This window comes from Podarcis vaucheri (assembly GCF_965113315.1).
Source record: "Podarcis vaucheri genome assembly, chromosome: 4".
Lineage (NCBI taxonomy): Eukaryota > Metazoa > Chordata > Lepidosauria > Squamata > Lacertidae > Podarcis > Podarcis vaucheri.
In genome coordinates, this window is record NC_138762.1 from 23315634 (window position 1) to 23338416 (window position 22783).

General features: G+C 41.9%; 1 protein-coding gene and 1 long non-coding RNA gene across 2 annotated transcripts in view; one reads left to right on the forward strand and one right to left on the reverse strand.

The window, feature by feature from the left end:
- The window catches only part of GUCY1A2 (guanylate cyclase 1 soluble subunit alpha 2), a 550449-nt gene that overhangs the window by 362935 nt on the left and 164731 nt on the right, over positions 1-22783 (reverse strand). The gene's annotated exons all lie outside the window — the stretch shown is intronic.
- On the forward strand, positions 15699-20880 carry LOC309530621. The gene is made up of 2 exons (XR_014218778.1): positions 15699-19912; positions 20328-20880. It is a non-coding gene; the product is annotated as an uncharacterized lncRNA (long non-coding RNA).

Consider the following 22783-nt stretch of genomic DNA (forward strand, 5'->3'; position numbering starts at 1 on the left):
AGCCTCTGCTGGATATTGAATTATATTAATGCGATACATCAAAGTGTATTGTTAGTGATAAAGCAATAATCTCGAAAGAAATAAACAATTCTGAGGCACAATGTCCACTATCCAACGTCATATTTTTAAATGAACTTGCTTTATCCATTGTGCATTGTATAAACTGTGTCTGGCAGTTAGTTTGCTTCAAGATGAACTTAGTGTATCTACTATCAATCATCCCCAGAGAGAGATAATCTAAAGTTTAACCACCACATATATTAATGCCAAGGGATGCATCAGTGCTAGGAGGTTGTTTACAGTTCATTCAACACTTGTGCTCATTCATAAGAATTGAAGAAAAGCCTAGGCTAGAGATGGGCACCAAAACTGTGAATCACCAAGTGCCATCATCTCTTAGCCAGCATGGTCATTAGTCTGAGATGGGAGTTGTAATAGTCCAATGACATCTGGAGGACCAAAGCTTCCCCATCTCCAGCCTAGACCAACAGCCACCTAGTCCATCATCCCTTTTCCAATCAGCCACTGTGGGATAATTTTTCCGTTGGGGTTCAAGTATGGGGGCTCATACCAAACTACCAGTTGGTTGGACTTCATTCAGTAATGCATTACACAAAACAAGAGTCCAAAGAGTCGGCATAGGAGACATTCTAGAGTCTCTGGTCCTAGGAGTCCACATAAGGGAAATGTTCTTGGAGGAAGAACTGTGAGGGGAGAGACTCCATCAGGCAAGGCCTCCTTCCACCTGCCTCGCCCCACCCTCTGCTTCTCAATGTGTATTGTATTGTTTTATGTACTGTGGCTTGCCATTGTTTTATTGATTATAGTTTAGATATTATTGTAACTGTTGAGTGGATTTCTGTTTAACTTTTATATGTTGATATTATAATTTTATACTATTCTAATTGATTGTTGAATGTTACTTTTTTATGTAGGCTGCCTATTTTAAAGTTATGTTTTATCACATTTTTGTATTGCATTAGATTGTTATAAGATGTGCATTTTTTGTTTCTTCAGCTTGTAGAGTATTGTAAGATAGAAAGGCAGTATACAAATTAAAAATGATGATGATAACTTCCTCAATAAGGGAAAAATATGTCTCATCTTAGCTGTTCATCCTCTACCCAAACACTTTCTGCCACCCCAACACCTGTTAGGGACTGGGCAGAGGAGGAATAGTGGAGACCACCTCCCCATCCTGACCCTTCCAGGGAGGAGGAAGAGGAAGACAGTATAGATTTACAACAGTGGTTTGCAGGAGGTCACAGCTCAGAGTCAGATGAGTGGGAATGTTGGGAAATAATGGGAGGAGGACTCCTGGACAGTTAAATCCAGTCAAAGGTAACTATGGGGTGCGGCGCTGATCTTGCTTACAGGCCGAAGGAGCTGGTGTTTGTCCACAGACAGTTTTCCGGGACACGTGGCCAGCATGACTAAACCGCTTCTGGCACACGGAGGACTGTGATGAGTGCCAGAGCGCATGGAAATGCTGTTTACCTTCCCACCACAATGGTACCTATTTATCTACTTGCACTGGTATGCTTTCAAACTGCCAGGTTGGCAGGAGCTAGGACAGAGCAACAGGAGCTCACCCTGTCGCAGGGATTCGAACTGCCAACCTTCTGATCAGCAAGCCCAAGAGGCTCAGTGGTTTGGACCACAGCACCACCCATGTCCCTTCAGAGGATCTGTACCACCATCATGACTAAAAGTCATCCTTTAAATAAATTAAAAAATGCCCAAAGCCAGTAAGCCTCCTCTCATAAGGAATGTGTTTCAACCCATAATCTCAAGGGCCTTTTGAGTGGCTGCTCCTAGACTTTGAAACTCCCACCCTGGAGAAGCTAGACTGGCTCCCTCCTTGTTGTCCTTCTGCCAGCATGTGAAAACTTTCTTGTTCCAACAGACCTTTAGGAATGGATGGCTTTTAATTAAAGGGCTGGTGCCATGCTATTTTTTATTGTAGTTATTGGTATGGTTTTAATGGACTTTATATATGCATTTACTTTTAATTTTATCAGTGATTACTATTTTAAACTTTGTTTTTTTTTTCTTATGGGTTTTTTTACAGTTCTCATTTTTATCTTTTATTTTTTTATAAGCCTCCTTAAGTCCCGTCAGGGGGAAAAGGCGGGCTTTAAATAAATATGTCATTATCATCATCATTTTGATCATCTTTCTGCATAGCAGCAGATGCCACACTGGTATCTGTGAACATCATAATTAAAAGATCCTTCCCATTTAGAAGCCAAGGCAGATATCCCTTCTTCAATGTTGAAATTAAAAACCCAGCCACATAATTTACGTGTTCAGCAAGAGTCATGCACTGGTTGATTGTATTAATTTATAGTCTCCTGTTTGGCCTAGCCGGGCCCTCTGGATGGCCCACAATCTTATTTCATAAAAGCAATTAAAATCTGTTTTAAAGAACTGATATAAAATAATAGAATCAAAAGTCTGAAATCACAGCAGAGCATGGCAAGAGAAACCCTCCGTATATCAACCCACCATCTCAAAAAACCTTCTACACTAAAAGGTTTTCATTAGTCATTGAAGGTCAAAGCATCTGAGATGTACTTTGCTCATACCTATGACCTGGAAATATTAGAGTACCTCTAGCTGATTGCTTCCTAAGCTTCTTTATAAGTTTCAGTCACCACTTCATAATTAGATGGTTTTCACGCAGGTGAGCAAAGCCAACTCAAAGCCGAAGAAGCTTCCTTCCTTATTTCAGAGACATTCCCCCCCCCCAAGACTATATTTCTGCTCTTACCCTCCTTTTGTCTCTGCAGGATTTGTTCCTCCCTCCCTATCTTTCTTTCTCTTGATAACTTGTGCATGAACCGTGTCACAGTCCGAGTCAAAGTCCTGGCTGAGGACATCGGGACCAGGGGCAAGATGGCAGGGTGGGAGCAGGAACAGGGGTCCAGAAGCCAGAAGTCAGGAAGGCAAGAGTCCGAGGGTCAGGAAGCAAGGAGTCACGAAGCCAAGGGTCCAAGGATCTAGAAGCAAGGAGTCAAACGCAGCATGTCAGGAAACGTGTTGCTGTGGCAAAGAGCCGAAGGGAAATGCTGACCTTATATCCCTTCCCAGCTCTTGCCACCAGGTGCTGTGAGTTACCAATCAACCTCACCTGTGAGGCCGCGCCTTGCCTCCTCAGAACAAACTCAGGAAGGCCCCAGTCCTGTGAAGTCCTACTGGTCACAGGGCCTGGTTCCTACACGCACTCCTGACAAACTAAAACATTTCCAGACAAATTATCAATTTAAGAGAGCCAGTGTGGTTTAGTGGTTAAGAGCGGTAGTCTCGCAAATGTAAAGAAATTGAAGGTACATTTTTTCACCTCTGGTGGACGTGCCCAAGGATTAAGGCTTTCTGGGAAATGATATATAATGAACTGAAAAAGGTATTTAAATATACTTTCCCAAAGAAACCAGAGGCCTTTCTCCTGGGCATAGTTGGCCAATTGGTGTTAAAGAAGGATAGAACTTTTTTTATGTACGCTACAGCAGCAGCAAGAATTCTCATCGCAAAGCATTGGAAGACACAAGACCTACCCACCTTGGAAGAATGGCAAATGCAACTAATAGACTATATGGAAATGGCGGAAATGACTGGCAGAATCCGAGACCAGGGAGAAGAGTTGGTGGAAGAAGATTGGAGGAAATTTAAAACTTATTTACAGAAATATTGTAAAATTTTTGAATGCTGATGACATTGAAATGAATTGAAGGGGTTCTAGCAACAAGGTAAAATGTAAGATGGGATTGATAACAGATAAACTAATAGGACATGAATTTGCTGAACCAATTTTTAAAAGGGATACAAAAAAGGGAGACGTGAGGAAGTCAGGAAAATAAGTTAACTAAGGATGAGAAATAAAGAAAGAGGGAGTTTTTGTTTTCTTTTATATGTGTTTCTTCTTCTTCTTCTTTTGTGTTTAATGTTTGTATTTTTTTGTATTTTGTAATTTTGTATTTTTCTGTTTTTGTATTTTTCTGAACTTTTCTATTGATAAAACCTAATAAAATATTATTAAAAAAGAGCGGTAGTCTCGTAATCTGGGGAACTGGGTTTGTGTCTCCGCTCCTCCACATGCAGCTGCTGGGTGACCTTGGGCCAGTCACACTTCCTTGAAGTCTCTCAGCCCCACTCACCTCACAGTTTGTTTGTTGTGGGGGAGGAAGGGAAAGGAGAATGTTAGCCGCTTTGAGACTCCTGAAGGGGAGTGAAAGGCGGGATATCAAATCCAAACTCTTCTTCTTCTTCTTCTTCTTAAGATCAACAGGCGAAAGCCCTGTTGAAACTCAGCACACATCCCATGTCACTGAAACTTGGAAAACCAGGTTTCATATGACCACACAGTTTTCTCTGTTGTGGTCTTCATGTCTAGTTGTAGTGCCCTTGTCCTTGGAGGAAACATTGCATATGAATTTGAAATGAATGAAATAAATAAGTAAACAAAGAAACCACACTGTAAGAGCCCATCCATCCAGGACTGGGCTTTCAAGCTCCATGTCCGAGCATTTGTTGTTTGTTTGTTTTGCTTTGTCCGCAGGAAAACTTTGCTTTGCTTGCCCCAGGAAAACCCACATTTTACTGCTGGATTGGAGCAAATGGCAATTGTGTTTACCGTGTATTGCTGTTTGTTCCGATTCAGCGGTAAAGCAGGAAGTGCAGTGGATGAGCCCGAGGTCCTAGAATCATAGAATTGTACAGATGGAAGGGACCGTGAGGGTCTTCTAGATCAACCCCCTGCAATGCAGGAATCTTTTACCCAATGTGGGGCTTGAACTCTTGACCCTGAGATTAAGAGTTCCATGCTGTACCGACTGAGCTGTCCCATAAATCTTTATGCAATTTTCCAATCCCAGCGAGTTTGGTAGGAAGATATCCACGGCATATAACACCAACATGCTGCCCTGGGTTCCTTTGGGAGGAACTGGCAGGCTATCAATCACTCCATCAATATGCATTACAGAATGTATGTCAACAGTAGAAATGAAAATATGCCCTGTCACTTAGAGAAGTTGCAGATCTTCAGAGAAAAAGGAAAAGAAAAGAAACCCACAAAGGAAGTCCTAGTGCCCTTCTGTGTAGATGGGAGGCAACGGTTGTCCCTTCCTATTTTGGGGGTGGGGTTGTCTCTTTTTCATTTGTCCCCATCCTTCCCCTTTGGTGACATCCCTTTCCTTTCATGTAAAAGAACAGCAAATTTCACCTAGTCAGTCATTTGAAACAGGGACACGACGCTCTTGGAATCTGATGAGGTCACAACATTGTAGGTGGCAAGAAGGATAGCCTGATAACAGCAGAAGCGGCTGTGTTTATTATCTCTGATCCCAATTTGATGTGACTGGAAGCAGCATGGTAACAAGGCTGTCACTGATATCTCCGTTGCCGCTCTGCTTTATAGAGATGAAATTAAATGAGGCATCCAGGGATGGCTTGAGTGCGCAACTGCTTTATACAGCCAACTCCTGGTCCCTTGTCAGAAGATCGTAGAACTAGGAGGTATTAAAAAAAACCAAAAACCAGTGGTTAGGTCTGAATAATAGAAAGAAAGAAATGGGCATTGATTTCCAAGTTGGGGTAGCGCACTCATACATATATGCTCATCACTTGATGATTATCAGGCCTGGTGCCAGATTTTGGCAAGACTAGCTGAGGGCCCCAGGGTCTCAGTCATGGACTGGTTGGTTTGGGGGGGGTAAACAACATAGTTAAAGAGCATACACAGAGTGCTCATAGCAGCTATCTGATTCTTCACAGTGACATAGTCTTAGTTAGTGATGTACTAGAGTGCTGGAGCCACTCTGTCTGCCTTAGCTTTACATCAACAACAATAGCACTACAGTCATACCTCATGTTACGTCTGCTTCATGTTACGTTCTTTCAGGAAGTACCAGAAAGGGTTACTTCTGGGTTTCGCTGCTCGTGCTCGCACATGTGCAGAAGTGCGAAATGACATCACGCGCATGTGCAGAAGTGGCGAATCGCAACCCACGTGTGTGCAGATGCGCCACTGCGGGTTGCGCTCTTTTCATGTTGCGAACGGCCCTCCGGAACGGATCCTGTTCTCAACCAGAGGTACCACTGTATTCCACAGACTACTCCATAGAAAATCCATACAGCTCTCTCACCGAGGCTACTTTATATAGGGATAATGAGTCATCACCCAAGATGAGTCATGAGTCACAGTGACTTAGCAGTTCTTCTGCTCTCAAGAACCTTTGTCCCATGACAGAAAGCTCCAAGCCAGGGGATTGGTGGAGGGACAACAACGAATGGTCAGAGGGAGAAGAAGGAGCAGACTGGCTTGAGAAGGTGTCAGCAGCAGGAGAGATGACAGGGTTTCAGACTCTGACTCTGAGGCTGGAAGGGAGGGTGACCAAGAGGCAGAGTGGAGACAGGCTGCTGAAGAATCCAGAGGGTCTCTCCCTCCTGCTGCAACCAGCTCCCCTTCCCCAGTCTCCTAGAACTCACAGAGAAATGTTGTTTTCCAAGTGGGGTCACATTCTAAAAAATGGCATCCTTCCCCCATTTAGCCTGAAGTGGTATAGCTCTCACACACCCAACCTGATGCCCTGCGGATGTTGTTGGACTCTCAGCAGTCCCATCCAACGTGGCCAACAGTCAGGGATGAGGGAGGTTTGCCATCCAAAACATCTAGAGGGCACCACATTTGGGGGAGCTTAGTATCTGCACCCTTACTATCACATTTTGCTACACCTCTACCAGGCAAGAAAGGAAAGCTTGACTAGAAGATACAGTCTGAAAAGCCTCCAAATGAAAACTGAGCTCCTGCTCTCCAGTGAAGTTCTCCCAAACAAGCAGTAGGAAAGGAAAAAGGAACAGCTTCCTCTGGAAAGAGACAGCACAGGCTTGCAAGTGAGTGACTGAGACATTTGTCAAACAAGACACCATTATTCCGGGCCAAATTGCTCTGTAGACCACCAATGATCCATAGACTAAGAATAATTGTGCTGCGTCTGGTTCGCTATTTTGCCAGGAGACTGCAAATCAACCACAGTGTTTCACTGGGTGTATTCATCTCATGTCTGTTTTTCATCACTGTCAGCGTACGCTTCTGATGTGTTTCAACCCCCTAGAGCCATTATTCCAACCTGCTTTTTCATTTAAGATTTCACAAAAAGCCTTTTATTAATGCCCCCTTCATGCCCAGAAATTCTATACCAACTCCATTCTCTCTCCATTCTCTTGTGATTCTATTATAGAAATCAATCCTCGCGGACCTGTTGTGCATCGTTCCATGTGAGCCCTGGCTGACTATTACTTCTTCCTCAGTCTGTTTACACTGCCCTTTTGTTTTAACTTAAAGGCACAATGAAACCACAATATTTTGATCAGGCCCTCACATTTTAATTTCAAACTTCTGCTAATTGAGTCCCTGTTTTCTCCTGTTCACTTACCTGCTCTCTCGGCATATCATTTTTGTAGGCTCTAAATGGATCGGGTCAGAAATACTAGTGCTTTTACTACATGGAAGTTTGTGAAAATACAACATATTTTATTTACACCTGAAATTCCAAAAGGAACTACGGTTCCCAGGATTCTGTGGGGGAAGTCACATGATTGCTGTTTTGTATACGTAGCCTGAACCTCATCCTGTCTGTAGACTGAGGCATATAGTTCCCATTCTCTCTCTGAAAAATGCAATTTATAATTACCTTTTTCACAGAGGTATTCTGAAGAAAATAAAGAAAACAGCTTCACATGTCAAAAGTGCTGTTTGTCAATAACAGCCATTTGCATTGCTACAAGCCCAAGCAAGGAGTAGGCACATTTTGCCAGAAGCCTGGGAGAGATGAGATATTGTTTACAGGAGTGAGGGGCTCTCCATGGAGGCGTGTTGTCGCCTCCGGTCAGCCTCTGTAAACAGAAATGACAGGAATCAATAGTAATGCCTCCACAGTGACTAGCCTGTAACTTGGTATTTCCAATTCACTGAATGGAAATGGATGATTACATTTTACAATCCCAACAAACACGCCAAGGGTGAACCGCGCTAAAATAAACAATATCTTACAGAAACAATTCTCCCAACCGAACAGAACAGAGGAGGTAAGTGCAGAGATTGGCGATAAGGCAGCAGCCCTTAAAAACAGGCGTCATCGTGGAAACATATTTGGAAAGGGCCTTAGAGATCATTGAGTTCAACCCACTGCTCAATTCAGGAAATGCAACACCCCTAAGAGATTGTCGTCCTACTGCTCCTCCTGCTCAGGACGTGGTCCAGCTTGTCATCACCTGTCTTAAAATGTTGGGCTCACAACTGGACACACAGATACCAAATGCATCCTGACCACCAGAACAGAACACCACGAAACTAATCATTTGTCCCTGCTGCCCAAGGCAATTGGCTCATTTTGCCTAATGGGTAGGAAGACATTGGGGGCTTTGTATTGGGCTCAGGAGCATTTAGGTCTAACTCAGTGCAGACCCATTGAAATTAATGGCCATGACTAACATTGGTCTATTAATTTCAATCAGTCTGCTCTGTAACTTAGCTGGACACAACCCGATAAAAGCGGCAAGCCAATAATTTGAAAAAGCAGCACCATCAAGGGGAATGGACTAAAACCCAAGAAAAATCAATAGTTGCAAAGGTGAGGAATTGTAAGTAGTGCAAGTTGATTTGCGACTCAATAAACAAACGCTGCCACAAGTTAGGAGGCCATTGTTAATATTATGCAACAACGGCAGAACCAAAATAACCTTCAAAAGCAAACAAGTCCACTTTTAATACTAAAATAAAATGTGTTCTCTATAACTGTCCAAGTAACATTTAAGTAGACCATAGGTGAGAAACATGTGACTCTTCAGATCATGTTGGCCTCCAAATCCCATCAGCTGTAGACATTGTTCAAGGGTGATGGGAAATGATGAACAAGTATAGCTCAGTGCCATTGGTAGAACGCAAGTCCGACAGTTGGTTACCTCTTGGTGAGGTAACCAACTACCTATCTCTGGAAATAGAGAGACCAAGATGGTAATATTTTAGTACACCAGTCACAGAAAATTGCTGATGTGTTAACCAAACTAAACCTGATGGATGCTAACCCTGTAGACACACCAGTGACAACAGGTTATCAAGTAGATGATACTGAAGAAGCGTTTTCTGACACTACACTGTACAGAAGTGTGCTAGGCAAACTAAACTTCATTGCCAGATGTTCAAGGCCTGACATTGCAGTTAGCACTAATTTGCTAAGCAGACATGTCAACAATCCTACGGTTAAGGATTGGAAAGCTCTGAAATGCATAGCACACTATTTGAAAGGCACTAATGTACTACAGACTGAGATTTAACAATCAGAAGTCTTGTGGTCTTGAGATATTTGCTGATGCGCTGGAAAGTAAGACTCCGAGGTGGTTATCACCAATAGAGGCCAAGGCTCGGAAAAAACCTAATATGGAGGCAGGTTGGCCGAAATATTGGGAAATAATAGAAAACATTGGAGATAATTGGAGGTTGCAGAGTTTTGAAAAATTAAAGGGTAAGGTGCAAGACTGGTTTCATTACGCCCAAATTAATGAGGTTTTTAAGTCGGATAAAAAAACAGGATTCCAGGTGGAAAAATCGAAACTTGAAACAGAGTTGTTAGAACCAAAGACCAAGGTATTATCGAGAATGTATAACTTGCTGCTTAAATGGAATACTCAGGATGAGACAGTTAAATCAGCCATGATAAAATGGGCTCAAGACATTGGTTATAATATTATGTCTGAGGACTGGGAAAGGTTATGGACCACCGGTATGAAGTTTACGGCATGTAATGCCTTGAAAGAAAACATTATGAAAATGGTATACAGGTGGTACATGACCCCAGTCAAGCTTGCTAAGATATACCATTTGTCTGATAATAAATGTTGGAAATGCAAGGAGGCTGAGGGGACATTCTTCCATCTTTGGTGGACTTGTCCAAGAGTGAAGGCCTTCTGGGAAATGATTTACAACGAGTTAAAAAAGGTGTTTAAGTACACCTTCCCTAAGAAACCGGAGGCCTTCCTTTTGGGCATTGTCGGCCAAAAGGTGTTAAAGAAGGATAGAACTTTTTTTATGTATGCTACCACAGCAGCAAGAATCCTTATCGCTAAGTATTGGAAGACTCAAGATTTGCCCACACTGGAAGAGTGGCAGACGCAATTGATGAACTACATGGAGCTAGCCGAGATGACTGCCAGGATCCGAGACTTGGGAGAAGAAGCAATGGAGGAGGACTGGAAAAAATTTAAAGACTATTTGCAAAAGTTTTATAAGTTATATGAACTATAGGTTTTCGCATGACTTTGAATGTTAGCCCCAGCAACGAGAGTGGAATATATATGAAATTAGATAATGTTAATGAAAAAATCAATGTTTAAACGGTCAAAAAAGGATATTATAGAGTAAATGGGAAATAAGGAACTTAAACTTAAATTGTAATTGAAAGTATAAAAGAAACACACGAAACAAGGTTATAATTTGTTGATAAATTTATTGTTAAGAATGCTCTGTGCGGGAGATGTGGGGAAGTCCGTTGGAAAGTTGAAATAAGTTGATGAAATGGTTTGTTTTCTCTTTTTTCTTCTATCTCTTTTTCTTTTTTTCTTTTTTTTCTTTTTTTTTCTTTTTTCTTTGCTTTCCTTGTTTATTTGTATTTGGAAAAACGTAATAATTTTTTTTTTTAAAAAAAGAGATATTTGCTGATGCGAGTTTTGGAAGTGACACTACAGACAGGAAAAGCACATCTGGGGTTTGCTACATGTACAACCAGGGTCTATTTGATTGGTCGTGCAAGAAGCAAACAACAGTAAGCTTAAGTTCTTGTGAAGCTGAACTGAATGCACTGTCTTATTCACTTGTGGGTTGTGAATGGTTGTTACAATTGTGTAAAGACATGAGAATTCCTGTAAAGTGTCGAATCCAGGTTCATCAGGACAACAAAGCATGTTTGGCCTTGCTGACTTCTGAAGGTTGTAAGCAAAGCACAAAGCACTTGCAACTGAAGCTGCAACATGCTAGAGAATGTGTTCAGAAAGGACTCGTAACGGTGTCCTACATGCCAGGTAATGAAATTCCTGCTGATTTATTGTCCAAGGTTGTCCCGAAGGACCAACACTGTACCTATGTACAGAAACAGGGTTTGTACTGACATTGTACTGACACACTGCCCAGTGGTGTTCACAGAAAGGGGGAGGATGTTGGTTTCTGTGTGTTGCCACTGTGCAGTGCTTTGAGTCACAAGACTCTGTTTACATTCCAGAGTCATTCAAGACTGTTGGAAGTCTCATGGAAGACAGGAGATGGATGTGACCTTTACTGGTTTCCTGTTCCTTTAGTTCAGTTGCTCTCTGCTTTCACAGAGAGAGGATGTTTCTTTTCTGTCTGCTTAACTAGAATTAAAACTCTTTGCAGTGTAGCTCAAACTTCTCGTCCTTCCCTGTCTTCCGTGAGACTTCCAACAGTCTGGAATGTCTCTGGAATGTAAACAGAGTCTTGTGACTCAAAGCACTGTACAGTGGCAACACACAGAAACCAACACCATTTTCAATCCCTGGCATCTCAGGGAGAGCTGGAATTTAGACAATACTGAGCTAGATGGACCACTGGTCTCACTCCATATAAGGCAGCTTCCTAGTCCAACAGCATCTGGAGGGCCACAGGTTGTCCATCTCTACAACAGATGCTCTAACCTATTAAAATGGTTCAAGTTTGCAGCCCTACTTTGCAATAGAGGCTTGCTTCCGGGCATACTGGAATAACTAGGACTGACCCTGGCTAGGAGACCCACTGTGCACACAGGCCAGGAAGCTGTGAGAAGACAATGTGACTTCCTCGACCATTTTGTCTCAGTGGTGCGGAAGTCAGCACATTGTCATGTTTCATTAGATTTGCAAAGCCCAGGCCCTAATGGCTTCCTGGAGAGGACTCTTCTGGAATTAGGATAATTAGCTGAAATGTTGATCCCGGAAGAAGACAGCATAACCTTCAGCACCTTTCTCCCAGATATGACAGTGACCCTAATAGAGCTTGACTGCTGTTGAAGCAACATGGTAGGCTTCTCACAGAGTTGCAGCAGCGCTTTATTGGAAATCTATGGCCATCAGTCAGAAACTGAAGGAATCCTTGCTGGCTTTAAGTGGGTAATTAGCTAAGAAAATGGGAGGTTTGTGCTGGGAACATCCATAAAGTAAGCCACATTTTCAATGGCTGTAAGTCCATTCTTTCTGTCTCCACCCCACGCTGGTCACATTTTGCACCATTTTAATCAATGATCAGATTCTCCTTCATCACAACTTTACAACCCCTTACCTACTTGGTTGGAAGACATATTTTATGGGTGGCCTTGTATCTGAGGAAAGTAGCATTATCTTATATAAAAACAATTTTAAAGAAAAATCACTTACAGTCTGTCTCATGTTCCTTCTAGCTCTCTATTTGCAGGAAAGAAGAAATTATTTTGAAATAGATCTGTGTACCAACCTCCCATTGCAGTAAAGAAATATATTTCGCAATATGGGCCCAAACAACAACAACTCCTCCTCCTCCTCTTCTTCTTCTTCTTCTCCTCCTCCTCCTTTTAGATTAATATCCCCAACAGGCATAATTATATTTGAAATTATTGGATTGCCTTTCTGTAATTTTCTATTAATTCTGCACAAAAATGCTTAACAGATAAAAGTACTGTGCAATAATTTTCAGATGGGTGCAAATCCAGTTGCCTTCAGTCAGTCACCCTTGATCACCCTTGCTTAAATCAACTGAAATGTATTTGGGTTAGGTTTTTTTTTATAAAAAAACCCTGTGTTAGTCAAGAAATATCTCTGCACCCAAAAGATGTCACATAAATTCCTCCCAATATTATAGGAAATCCCTTAATCCTAGACAGATGTGTCTGCATGGTCTAACAATGCTGTCACGAACACTGGAGTTATTTGCTCTCCGTGACTTGATACCTTTCCAGTATCAGCTGTTGTTTTTATCTGCTGTGGGGAATATATTGCCAGATGAACTGCTCATTAACCACTTGCAACTAGAAACCAAGATCATATTAAGAAGAGATTCAGGTGGCGCTCTCTTTCAACTTACCGTAAGTAAACTGGGTGATTTCTATTGCTTGAGCTTGCTAAACGATGTTTGAGATGTTCCAAGTTGCCTCCTGCCTCACCACTTTACATCATCTTTCCCCAACCTGGTGCCCTCCAATGTTTTTGGACTGCAACTCTCATCAGCCTCGGCCAGCACTGAATAGTCCAGAGCAGCCTTGGGACCCTGGGCTGGGATAAAGTCTGCTTCACATCCTTGTGAAGTGTAGCTTCTCCTGGAGTCTAGTCCCTTGGCAAAGACTTGGAACACTAGCAAAATACAGTTTTGAGAGATTTTTTGAAGCTGGGACCTGTCTATTGGTAAGGCTTTGGGGCTTAATGAAGGCCTATGGATATTTTTATTATATTTCTCTCTCTGTGTGTGTTTTTTATGATACTGGATTGGAGGTGGAAGAATAATAAATATATTAATGGCAGTTTAAATTTTAATCAGACTGAACTAGAAGAAGCTTCCAGAGAAATAAATTGGAAATTAGGTGCTGGGAAATGATTAAATTGGCAAAGCTAATGTTCTGGCTTTTTAAAATAGTGAGAAACAAGGAGTGTGTGAGATGGACTGTTCAAATAACTTTTTAAATAATTATAAGAATAGTGTATTTTTTTAGAGAATCTTGATTGGATTAAAACTGACAGAATCTTCAAAATGAGGATTAGTTATTGTTGCATTATAAGCAATGGAATGGAAGATAATTATTCCATTTAAAATGCATCCTTTATTTACAGAGCTGCAGGTTATATTTAAATACTGATAAAGTGCTCACCTTTTACTGAAATTTGGGGAAATAAATTGATTATCTGCCTCTCCATAGCACCTTCCCAGGACTGCAGGAGTATTATGTTAGGTCTTTAACTAACTGAAGGACAGGCTGGTAATCATCGCATCAGCACTTAAGTGCTGAAAATGTAAATGCAACTTGAATTTCATGGGGTTGTATCTAACCAAGTTACACCCACTGAAATGAATGGACTCAAGTTAGCCAAGTCCATGAATTTTTGAGGGATCTACTCTGTATAGAATTAACATTGAAAACAACCCAAAATCTTGAAAGCTGCATTTTAGCTGAATGGCAACCACAGATGGTACTGTTCAGAAACTGATCACTGGGGAGGCTTTATGATGGCTCTGGGATTGAGCGTGAACATCAGGCCCACTTATCATGGGAGCATGAATTCATGTCTTAGTGCAGTGAGGGGAAACCTCTGGCCCTTGAGATGTTGCCCGACTTCAGATCCCATGATCCCTTATCCTTGAACACAGGATGATGGGACCTGGAGTACAGTGACATCTGGAAGACACCAGGTGCCCCATCCATGTCTTAATGTGAATGTGATTTTTTTTTCTGATATGTTCTCCAGTTGTCCTCAGAGCATTGGGCAGTTCCCTGTCACTTCTCTCATGAGCACCAGTTGCAGACCAGAGAAGCCCTGCTCAACATGGGGTCCTCCTTTATCCTCCCTCAAGGGGTAACCTCTGCTTTCCTCATGTTTTCCTGTTCCAGTGACCCCTATGAGGCATATCTTAGATTTATTAGCCACTTTTAAGAAAAAAATAACTCAAAGTGGCTTACAAACACCAAAAATGGATCTAAAAATAAGAGTAAAAAGAATACAGTAAGTTGCATAAAATAGAAAATGCATCATATAAGCCAGTTGGAAGAGGCCCCATTATTACCTGGTTACAGCCCATTTGGGCTGATTATTGTTTGATCAATTTACTCACAAGTAGCCCTGGTCAGCAGCTTCTCCTTGTGCTGGACCAAAAAACAAGGGTCCTGCTTTCGATCAGTGGGATGTTGTGGGGCATGGAAATTGCCTGGCAGTACCTTCATTCAGTTTATTTTAAAGTAGTGCCAAACATTTATTTCTTAAGATTTCATGAACAGAAGTGGTGAGAAGTATGTCATGAGTGCCAATTGTTATAGCAGAATTGTAAGCAACCTGACCCAACATACTACCATATGTGGCTTTGATATTTTATTACTGGGCATACAAGGGCTTCCTTTTTTCATTTATGAGGTGAAGAAGAAGAAGAAGAGTTTAGATTTGATATCCCGCTTTATTACTACCCTAAGGAGTCTCAAAGCAGCTAACATTCTCCTTTCCCTTCTTCCCCCACAACAAACTGTGAGGTAAGTAGGGCTGAGAGACTTCAGAAAAGTGTGACTAGCCCAAGGTGAATGTGGAGGAGTGGGGAAGCAAACCCGGTTCACCAGATTACGAGTCTACTGCACTTAACCACTACACCACACTGGCTCTCATGTGCTTCACATGTGTGTGAGGATGCCGTTCACATGTGTATGAGGATCACATGTGTGTGAGTGCTTCACATGTGTGTGAGGATGTCCACACAAGCTCAACACATTTCCTCTCTGTGCAGAGGCTCTGTGCATATTATTACAATCTTTCTTACTGTGTTGGATTTCACAATTCATCTCAATGTTTGCTCATTTAAACCTGCTTTTTAATTTAGTGGAATAGGAATACAGATTTAAAAATGGCACACACACACCACACACTTTTTTAAAAAACCAGGATATTTGTCATCATGCCCACAAAGCAAACAGCCTGACAACATTTAATAGGTTTGGCATAAGATTTATTGATGTAAATATAGTTTAAATAATTGATCATACACTCAAGGGTAAAGAAAATGTATTTTTTCCTCTCCTTTAAAACATAAAACCGGGATATGGACAGTATAAATAGAACACACAACAGTCATAACCACTTTATATTTTGTTTTAATCATCCGGATTTACTGTTGATGTTTCGATTTTCCTCATATACAAATTCATCTTGTTCTGAAGTTGATGACCTAGAAATTTTTGCATAATGAAACATGCTATTTACACCGCGTATGACACACACAAAAATATACAAAAGTGTTTAAAAGGCTTTTGCTGTGTGAAAAGCATGGAAGATACATTTCATGTTTTGACCGAGGGCACAAACCAACGAACACTGCTATTGCGCTTCCTCCATCTACTCCAGAGATCTTCATGTGAGTATCTCCCTGTCAGACCAATAGTCAGCGCTGAGAGCTTTGATAATATGGGGAATCGATTCTCCCAAATCTCAGCTAATCAACTGTCACTTTTAAGACCAAACAGGATGGGAGATCAATGCTTAGAGCAATCTTTGAAGCTGTTCTCTCCCTCTCTCTGCAGCCATGTTGGAAGATGGGACAAATAGGATTGGAATTTGACCAAGGGCCATTTCCCCCATCTGGTGGCATCATCGCATTGTCCAATTTCTTGAGTTGGGCCTGAGATATACAAAACATGATGGCATTGTGAAAACAGGTAGATGGATCTACTTGGGGTAGAGATGCCATTTTGAGAGGCCTTAATGTGCCATGCCTAACATGCGGTTGTGAACTTACAGGTGGAAGTGAAGGGCATGTTAAGGAGTGTAAACAGAGGGATGATGCGCAGAAGCTCAGGTGTAGGATTTTTTCCTTGAAACCTCACAAAGCACCTTTTGAATGTGCTGGGCCCAATCATGAGGGGTGTATGGGCATGTGTGGGGAAGCCTGCTTTTGCACGTGGGTCTCTCACGCTGGATCTGACCGATCATCTATTGCTATTCACCTCACAAGCCCCGGTGAGAAAGTGGAATGAGCACAGCAGCAGTGTTTGCTGTGTTGTTCTTCAGCACTATAAATGCATACAGACTGATATAGATTAATTCCAATCTGAAATGGCTATTGACATTATACCTCATGTTTCACTCACTTCTGACAGGAAATACATGGGATGCGAACCAAGTGGAAATTACCAAAGAGAAAACATTGTTGGGAACTGTACATACTTTGAGAGGTGGTTTTAGCTGGGAGGGAAATGTAAATCAAATATTTCTGACGCAGATTATATTAGCGGTTGAAAAACACACGCCTCACAGATACTTTTGTATGTGGAAGCAATGTGGAATGATGGCATTGCAATTGCTATTTGATATATCTAGTACAGTTTCCAAACAAACAAAAAATTGCCCATGGCATATTGGTATAATAAAATAGCAGATGTACACTATTATTTACACTGCAAACTAAATAATAAGAGATAATGACCTTATGAAAATGCATCAAATTGCTCAGAATAGTAAAAATCACAGACCTGATTCATAAAATATATGCATATGTATATGTATATTATATATATATATTTATATATACTTATATATAGTATATGAACATGTATAAAATTTAATGGAGCAGGAACATAAGGATTATTTATGTTGCTAAAATACCTACTAGAGATTTTTTTAAAAAACTGGGTTCTCCATTCCACCAGAAATGGACGTTTCAGAATTGAACAAAACCCACATGATCTAGAAGCTCCACGACAGAGTTGCAGAATCTCCTGCATGTGTGGAGCTCTGTTTGAGAAACAGCCACCCCATTCACTCCTATAGGAATTCCCATAAGGTGCTTTCCCCCCTGGTAAAGTCAGTGGAACAGTTCTCCCTCACGCTGAACTCTGTGGGTGCAATGCAGCTAAAGTTAAAAAGCCTTTTGGCTGCCACTGATACTAATGGAAGAATTAAGCATGTCCTTAAAATTTTGCTCATTGGAACAAGCGGGGATTAAGGCTGCAGTCCTGAGCACTCTTAAAGGGGTAGCCACACCACTGAACTTACTCAGGCTTACTTCTGAGTTAACACAGAACTGTGCTCCATTTAAATTTGGGTGGTTGATGCCCTACGAGTGCAAAAGGGATCAATGGAGCTTTTTACAACTGTGTGTCACAGGGCTTTTATTTAATTTTATTACAAACCTGTCACTGTGAAAAAGCAGCACTGCCATGAAAGAAAGGAAAGGAAGTCAGTGTTACAAATATGGGCCCAATCCAGTCCTTTATGCCTAGTTTTGGACCCTCACACACCATATATATATGTGTGTGCGTGTCGCCAATCACATTCTGCACACACAATGGATGATTATAACATCTAGCTTAAAATGTTATTTAAATTATGTTTAGGCAAGAAGAATGAAATACAATGACAATCGTACGTCAAGTGGTATTCGAAAACTTTCCTCAAGAGATGACACGATGAATGGAAGAGGGGAAATGACACCCCATTCTGACATTTTGTTTGGTCAAATAATTAAAGCTTGTTGGCCACATTCTTAACTGACCTCCAGCAAAGTCACTCCAAAGACATCTATGCCAAGGAGACTACATGAAGTCTGTCCAATCAGACAAGCATATTTGGCCACTGAATGCCACTGATAATTTCCATCTTTGGGCAAAACCCCCCTCAATTTTGGTAGGATTAGTCACACCATTAAACTCAACACACTATTGTAAGCAGTTAAGAGGGCTTATTGAGAAGGCTTCAGTTCTGAAAGCAGAATGCTACATTTATATTTATATTTTTTAAGAAGTTCCTCTTTCTTTTGTGGAGAAGCACATAACAGAATTTTAGCGGGAGAGACAAACACTCTTCAGTGGCACGCTTTTACATGCCAAGGATCAGGTAGGAGAAGACATTGCTCTGAGTCTGGGAAAAGTTGCTGCCTCTTGTAGTAGAAAATATTCCACAAGAAGGACAGCTAATCTGACCTCATAGAAAGCTGCTTATGCTGTAAATTTACATTAGCCGTGTACTGTACCCCATCTCTTATTGGCCTCTATTAATTCACATACACGTTGATAAATTTTGCCCTGTGGCCTATTAGAAATATCTAGTGAACAGCATTATGATGGAGCTGTGAAAAGGCCTGAAGATCAGTATATACCTGTATATAAGTTTTCCAGATTTAAAAAAATGCTCTTATACTTTCCATAGCGACATTTACATTTCATCTTTAATAATGAAAAGAGTGCAAAGGCTCTGACTCAGCTGTGTCCTCATGCATTTGGCAATAATCACACTGGTTAGTTGATTGGCAGGGGAAATGAAGCATGGCGGACTGAATCCAGATACTCACCATTTCTTTAAAAAATTCATTGCTTTGATCTCAAATTTTATTTTATAAGGGTCTACATGAGCACAGCAGAAGTCAGAGGGAGTGACAGAAGATGCTGAAAAATAATGACTCAAGAATTGGAAAACAAGTTGAAGAAATGCCCGTATCCCTGAGTCCTTAAAGTTTCAGAGACTTTAGCAATCTGAACAGCACGAATAAAATTATTGAACTGAGATGCTAAATTATTCCCCCCTCCCCCTTTTTATGAATCAGGTACTGTGTCAAGATCACACAAGAAATAGCTGATTAATTTCCTTTTTTTCTCTTTAAAAACCCTTTTTTGTCGGCAATATTATAAAATGTGGCAGATTGGTCAAGGGTTAGAAAATATGGGTGTGGAAGAAGTAGACGCTGACACTGTTATTTATTGTCATCGTATTAATAATTTCTGGAAAAAAAGCAAGTCGCCTCTGCTTGGTGCAGCGAATATTAGAAAACTGCATTCTGTTTATAAACATTTATAAGAAATAGCTTACCGCTATGGAGGCTTTGACTGAGAAGATACAGAGTAGAGTAAATATTGCTTTACTTTTTTTTATTTATTTAAAATAAAGAGTGTACTTTAGGCTTACTAATATGGCAACAAACAAGGTTCTCCAAGACAAAGTAAAAACATTGCGTTGTAATACAGACACGCACACGGGCCGCCACACACGCACAGACACACAGCATTGAAGCAAGAGATTTCGTTACAGAAGGCAGATGAGGAGTCACAACACACATCAGAGGAGTTATTACAAGGTAAGCTCAAAAGATGTTTTCGTTTAGAAGTGGCGCTGCAATTCTCAGGCAAACCGAAGGAGCAAAGTCTCCCTTGGCTGACTGCAGGCCAGTGGCGTAGCGTGGGGGGTGCCAGGGGTGCCGGCCGCACCGGGCGCAACATTTGGGGGGGCGCGTTTGGCCGGCCCTCCTCGAGGAAGCAGGAACCCCACTGTCCTCGGACCTCCTCCGAAGGCTGCCGGTGGGGCGGAGAGACCTCCTCCCGCCGCCAGCCTTCAGGAGGCTGCTCCGAAGCCTGGTGGTGGGGCGGAGAGACCTTCTCCCCGCACCAGCCTTCAGAAGGCTGTCCTGAAGACTTGTGGTGGGAGCAGTGGCGTAGCGTGGGGGGTGCAGGGGGGGGGCCTGCCGCACCTGGCGCAACATGGGGGGGCGCGGAAGAGACTCGAGTGCTAAAATCCACGGGTTAGGGGGCGCAAATTACTTGCCTTGCGTGGTGAGAACCCACGCTACGCCACTGCTGCAGGCTCAGCTTTTCTTTACTTCAGTAGCATAAGGGTGGCCATTTTGTGTGACCCAGATGGGCCATGGCTCCTGATTCATGCTTTTTCCTGTGGCAAAGACTACCAATGTTTCCTGTGGTAAAAAAACTGACAATGTTTGGTGCCGCTGTCAACCAATGCTGTGGTATGCTAATAATGAGAATTGTGTGTTTTTGTGTACTGTAAAATTTCTATTAAACTGTTAGCAACAAAGACAAAATGGCTGCCACCAGCACAGCAGTTCTGCCATTTTTGTACGGAGATGCCTACACTCGTGGCGCTTCAGGTTGCTTCCTGATGTGAACAATAGACATTTTCTACGCAACCACAATAAGCATGAAGGAACCAAGTGTTGACATGTGCCTATGACTATGACTTCAAGTGCCCGCTTCCGCCGTGCTGATGGAAGACAGTGGGACACCAGCAGAAATGCTGTGGCCCAACTTATTTTGGGTCAAGCACCATCTAAGGGACTGATCAACTGATACTCATGGAATATGGTTGCTTTCTAATGTCTCCCAGACTAAGTTGCTCCTGGGGAAAAAAAATCTATCTTGTGAAACATGTTGGCCAACAGCCTTTCTACCGAAACAAATGCTTCCTAGCATCTCTTGAGCTTATCTCCCCTTCTGGTTTCCTCTGCTCATTGGTGTTGCCCTCCATTTCAGTTCTTGTCTCCAAGGCATGGAGTTGTTTTTTTTTTTTGGGGGGGGGAACACACAACACAAGAGGAATGCTCTGAATCAACAACAACTGCAGAGGTGCCCTTTGCAAATGCCCTGTTCTCCCAAAAGGCAACCATCAGCAAAGTTTCAACTCAAGTAATGCAAGTGAATCTTGTAGGAAAGGGATATTGCTCAGTGATAAGAGTCCATGCTTTCTATATTGATGGTCCCAACATCAATCCATTCAATCTCACGTAAATCTGGGCTGGGAAAGACCTCTGCCTAAGTCTTTGGAGAGCTGTTTTCAGTTGGCATAGTCATAGGGCCGGCCCTACCATGAGACAAAACGAGGCAGCTGATTCTGTATATCATAAAAGGCAAGCAAATTATTCTTTTTTTCCTCCCAGGCAGATACATTTCTCAGATATTTTGCTGCCTCAGGTGTCAAAATAGTTTGGCCAGCCTTGGGTCTATGCACTTGACTTGGGGTGGGAGCCATGTGTTGCTCTACCTCAGACAGCAAAATGTCCTGAACATAGACAGTACAAGGCTAAGTGGATGAAAGGTGTGACTCTGTATAAGGCCTGGCAACTCCATGTGCTAATTGTCTTGCTCTCGTGTATAGTATTTTGGGCTGCTTCATCCCCTTTCCCCACAGTGTTAAGCATAACAACACAGGCCTAATGGGAAGCAGATGTTAGGAACAAGGGCTCCCAGGGCAGAAATGGAAACAGAGAAGAAGCCTTAGCAAAAGGCAAGGGTGACTGCTCCAAAAAAACCCAAAAACATTCAGCTATCATGGAGAATGGTTCAAACCTTAAAGTGTTAAGAAAATGAGTAGTTTTTACTGTGCACAGACAATTGATCTCACGGCCTTGTCATATGGCAGTGAATTTATTCTATAGATTTATGCACACCAGTGAAGGAAGTAATTAAGTTTTTGTTCCATGCTCTTCTAAGACGACTGCTTTCCAGTAATCCCTGGTCAATATTCTCCACTGTTTGGCTATTATGTTTACTATGTACCTCATATACCACCATCACTCAAGAAACAAGGCCATGATCTATCCCATATTATGAATGCTTAAGTCCCATTGGCTTCAGTGAGAAAGGCTTAAGTGTGAGCTTAATTCTCCAACAGATCAATGGGAACTTAAATGCAATTCATTGTGGATGGATCATGCCCCAGATTTGGTCTATTCAAGTAGGTAATTTAAATCTTTGGTTAGATGTAAATTCAGTTGTTTTGGGGGAGGCAATCCTAACTCAATCATCACAAAGCAAACACCACTTCCAGAAATGGTGACTATTTGATGGCCATCCACAAACCAGCTAAACACTAATGCTGGTATCCCCAGTAATGAACATATGAGCTTTAAATGTAATAAAGTAAACACGACACTTCCATGCATGCCCACCCTTTGCCCCTCTTGTTGCAGCATCTCACACGGTGTCAGATCCTGCCCCCACCCCAAATACCCTCAAGCCCTCATGACTTAGGACCATCTCCATCCCTACCATCTCCATCCCATTCTTGAGCATAAAGATCTGACAAGTAGGCTTGGTAGTTTTGCCACCCTCAGAAGTAGAGAGAATGTCAGCCTGGGAAGGAGCTTTCTCTGTGGAAGCCCAAACTGAGGAACTCTCTCCCTATAGAGGTATGCCAGGCATCTTCACTAATGCTTCAAAAAATGCTGAAGGTGCATTTTTTACCCTGGCCTTTGACAGGCAAGGTATTTTGATTTGTGGGACCCACCTCTTCTGCTGAATTTATG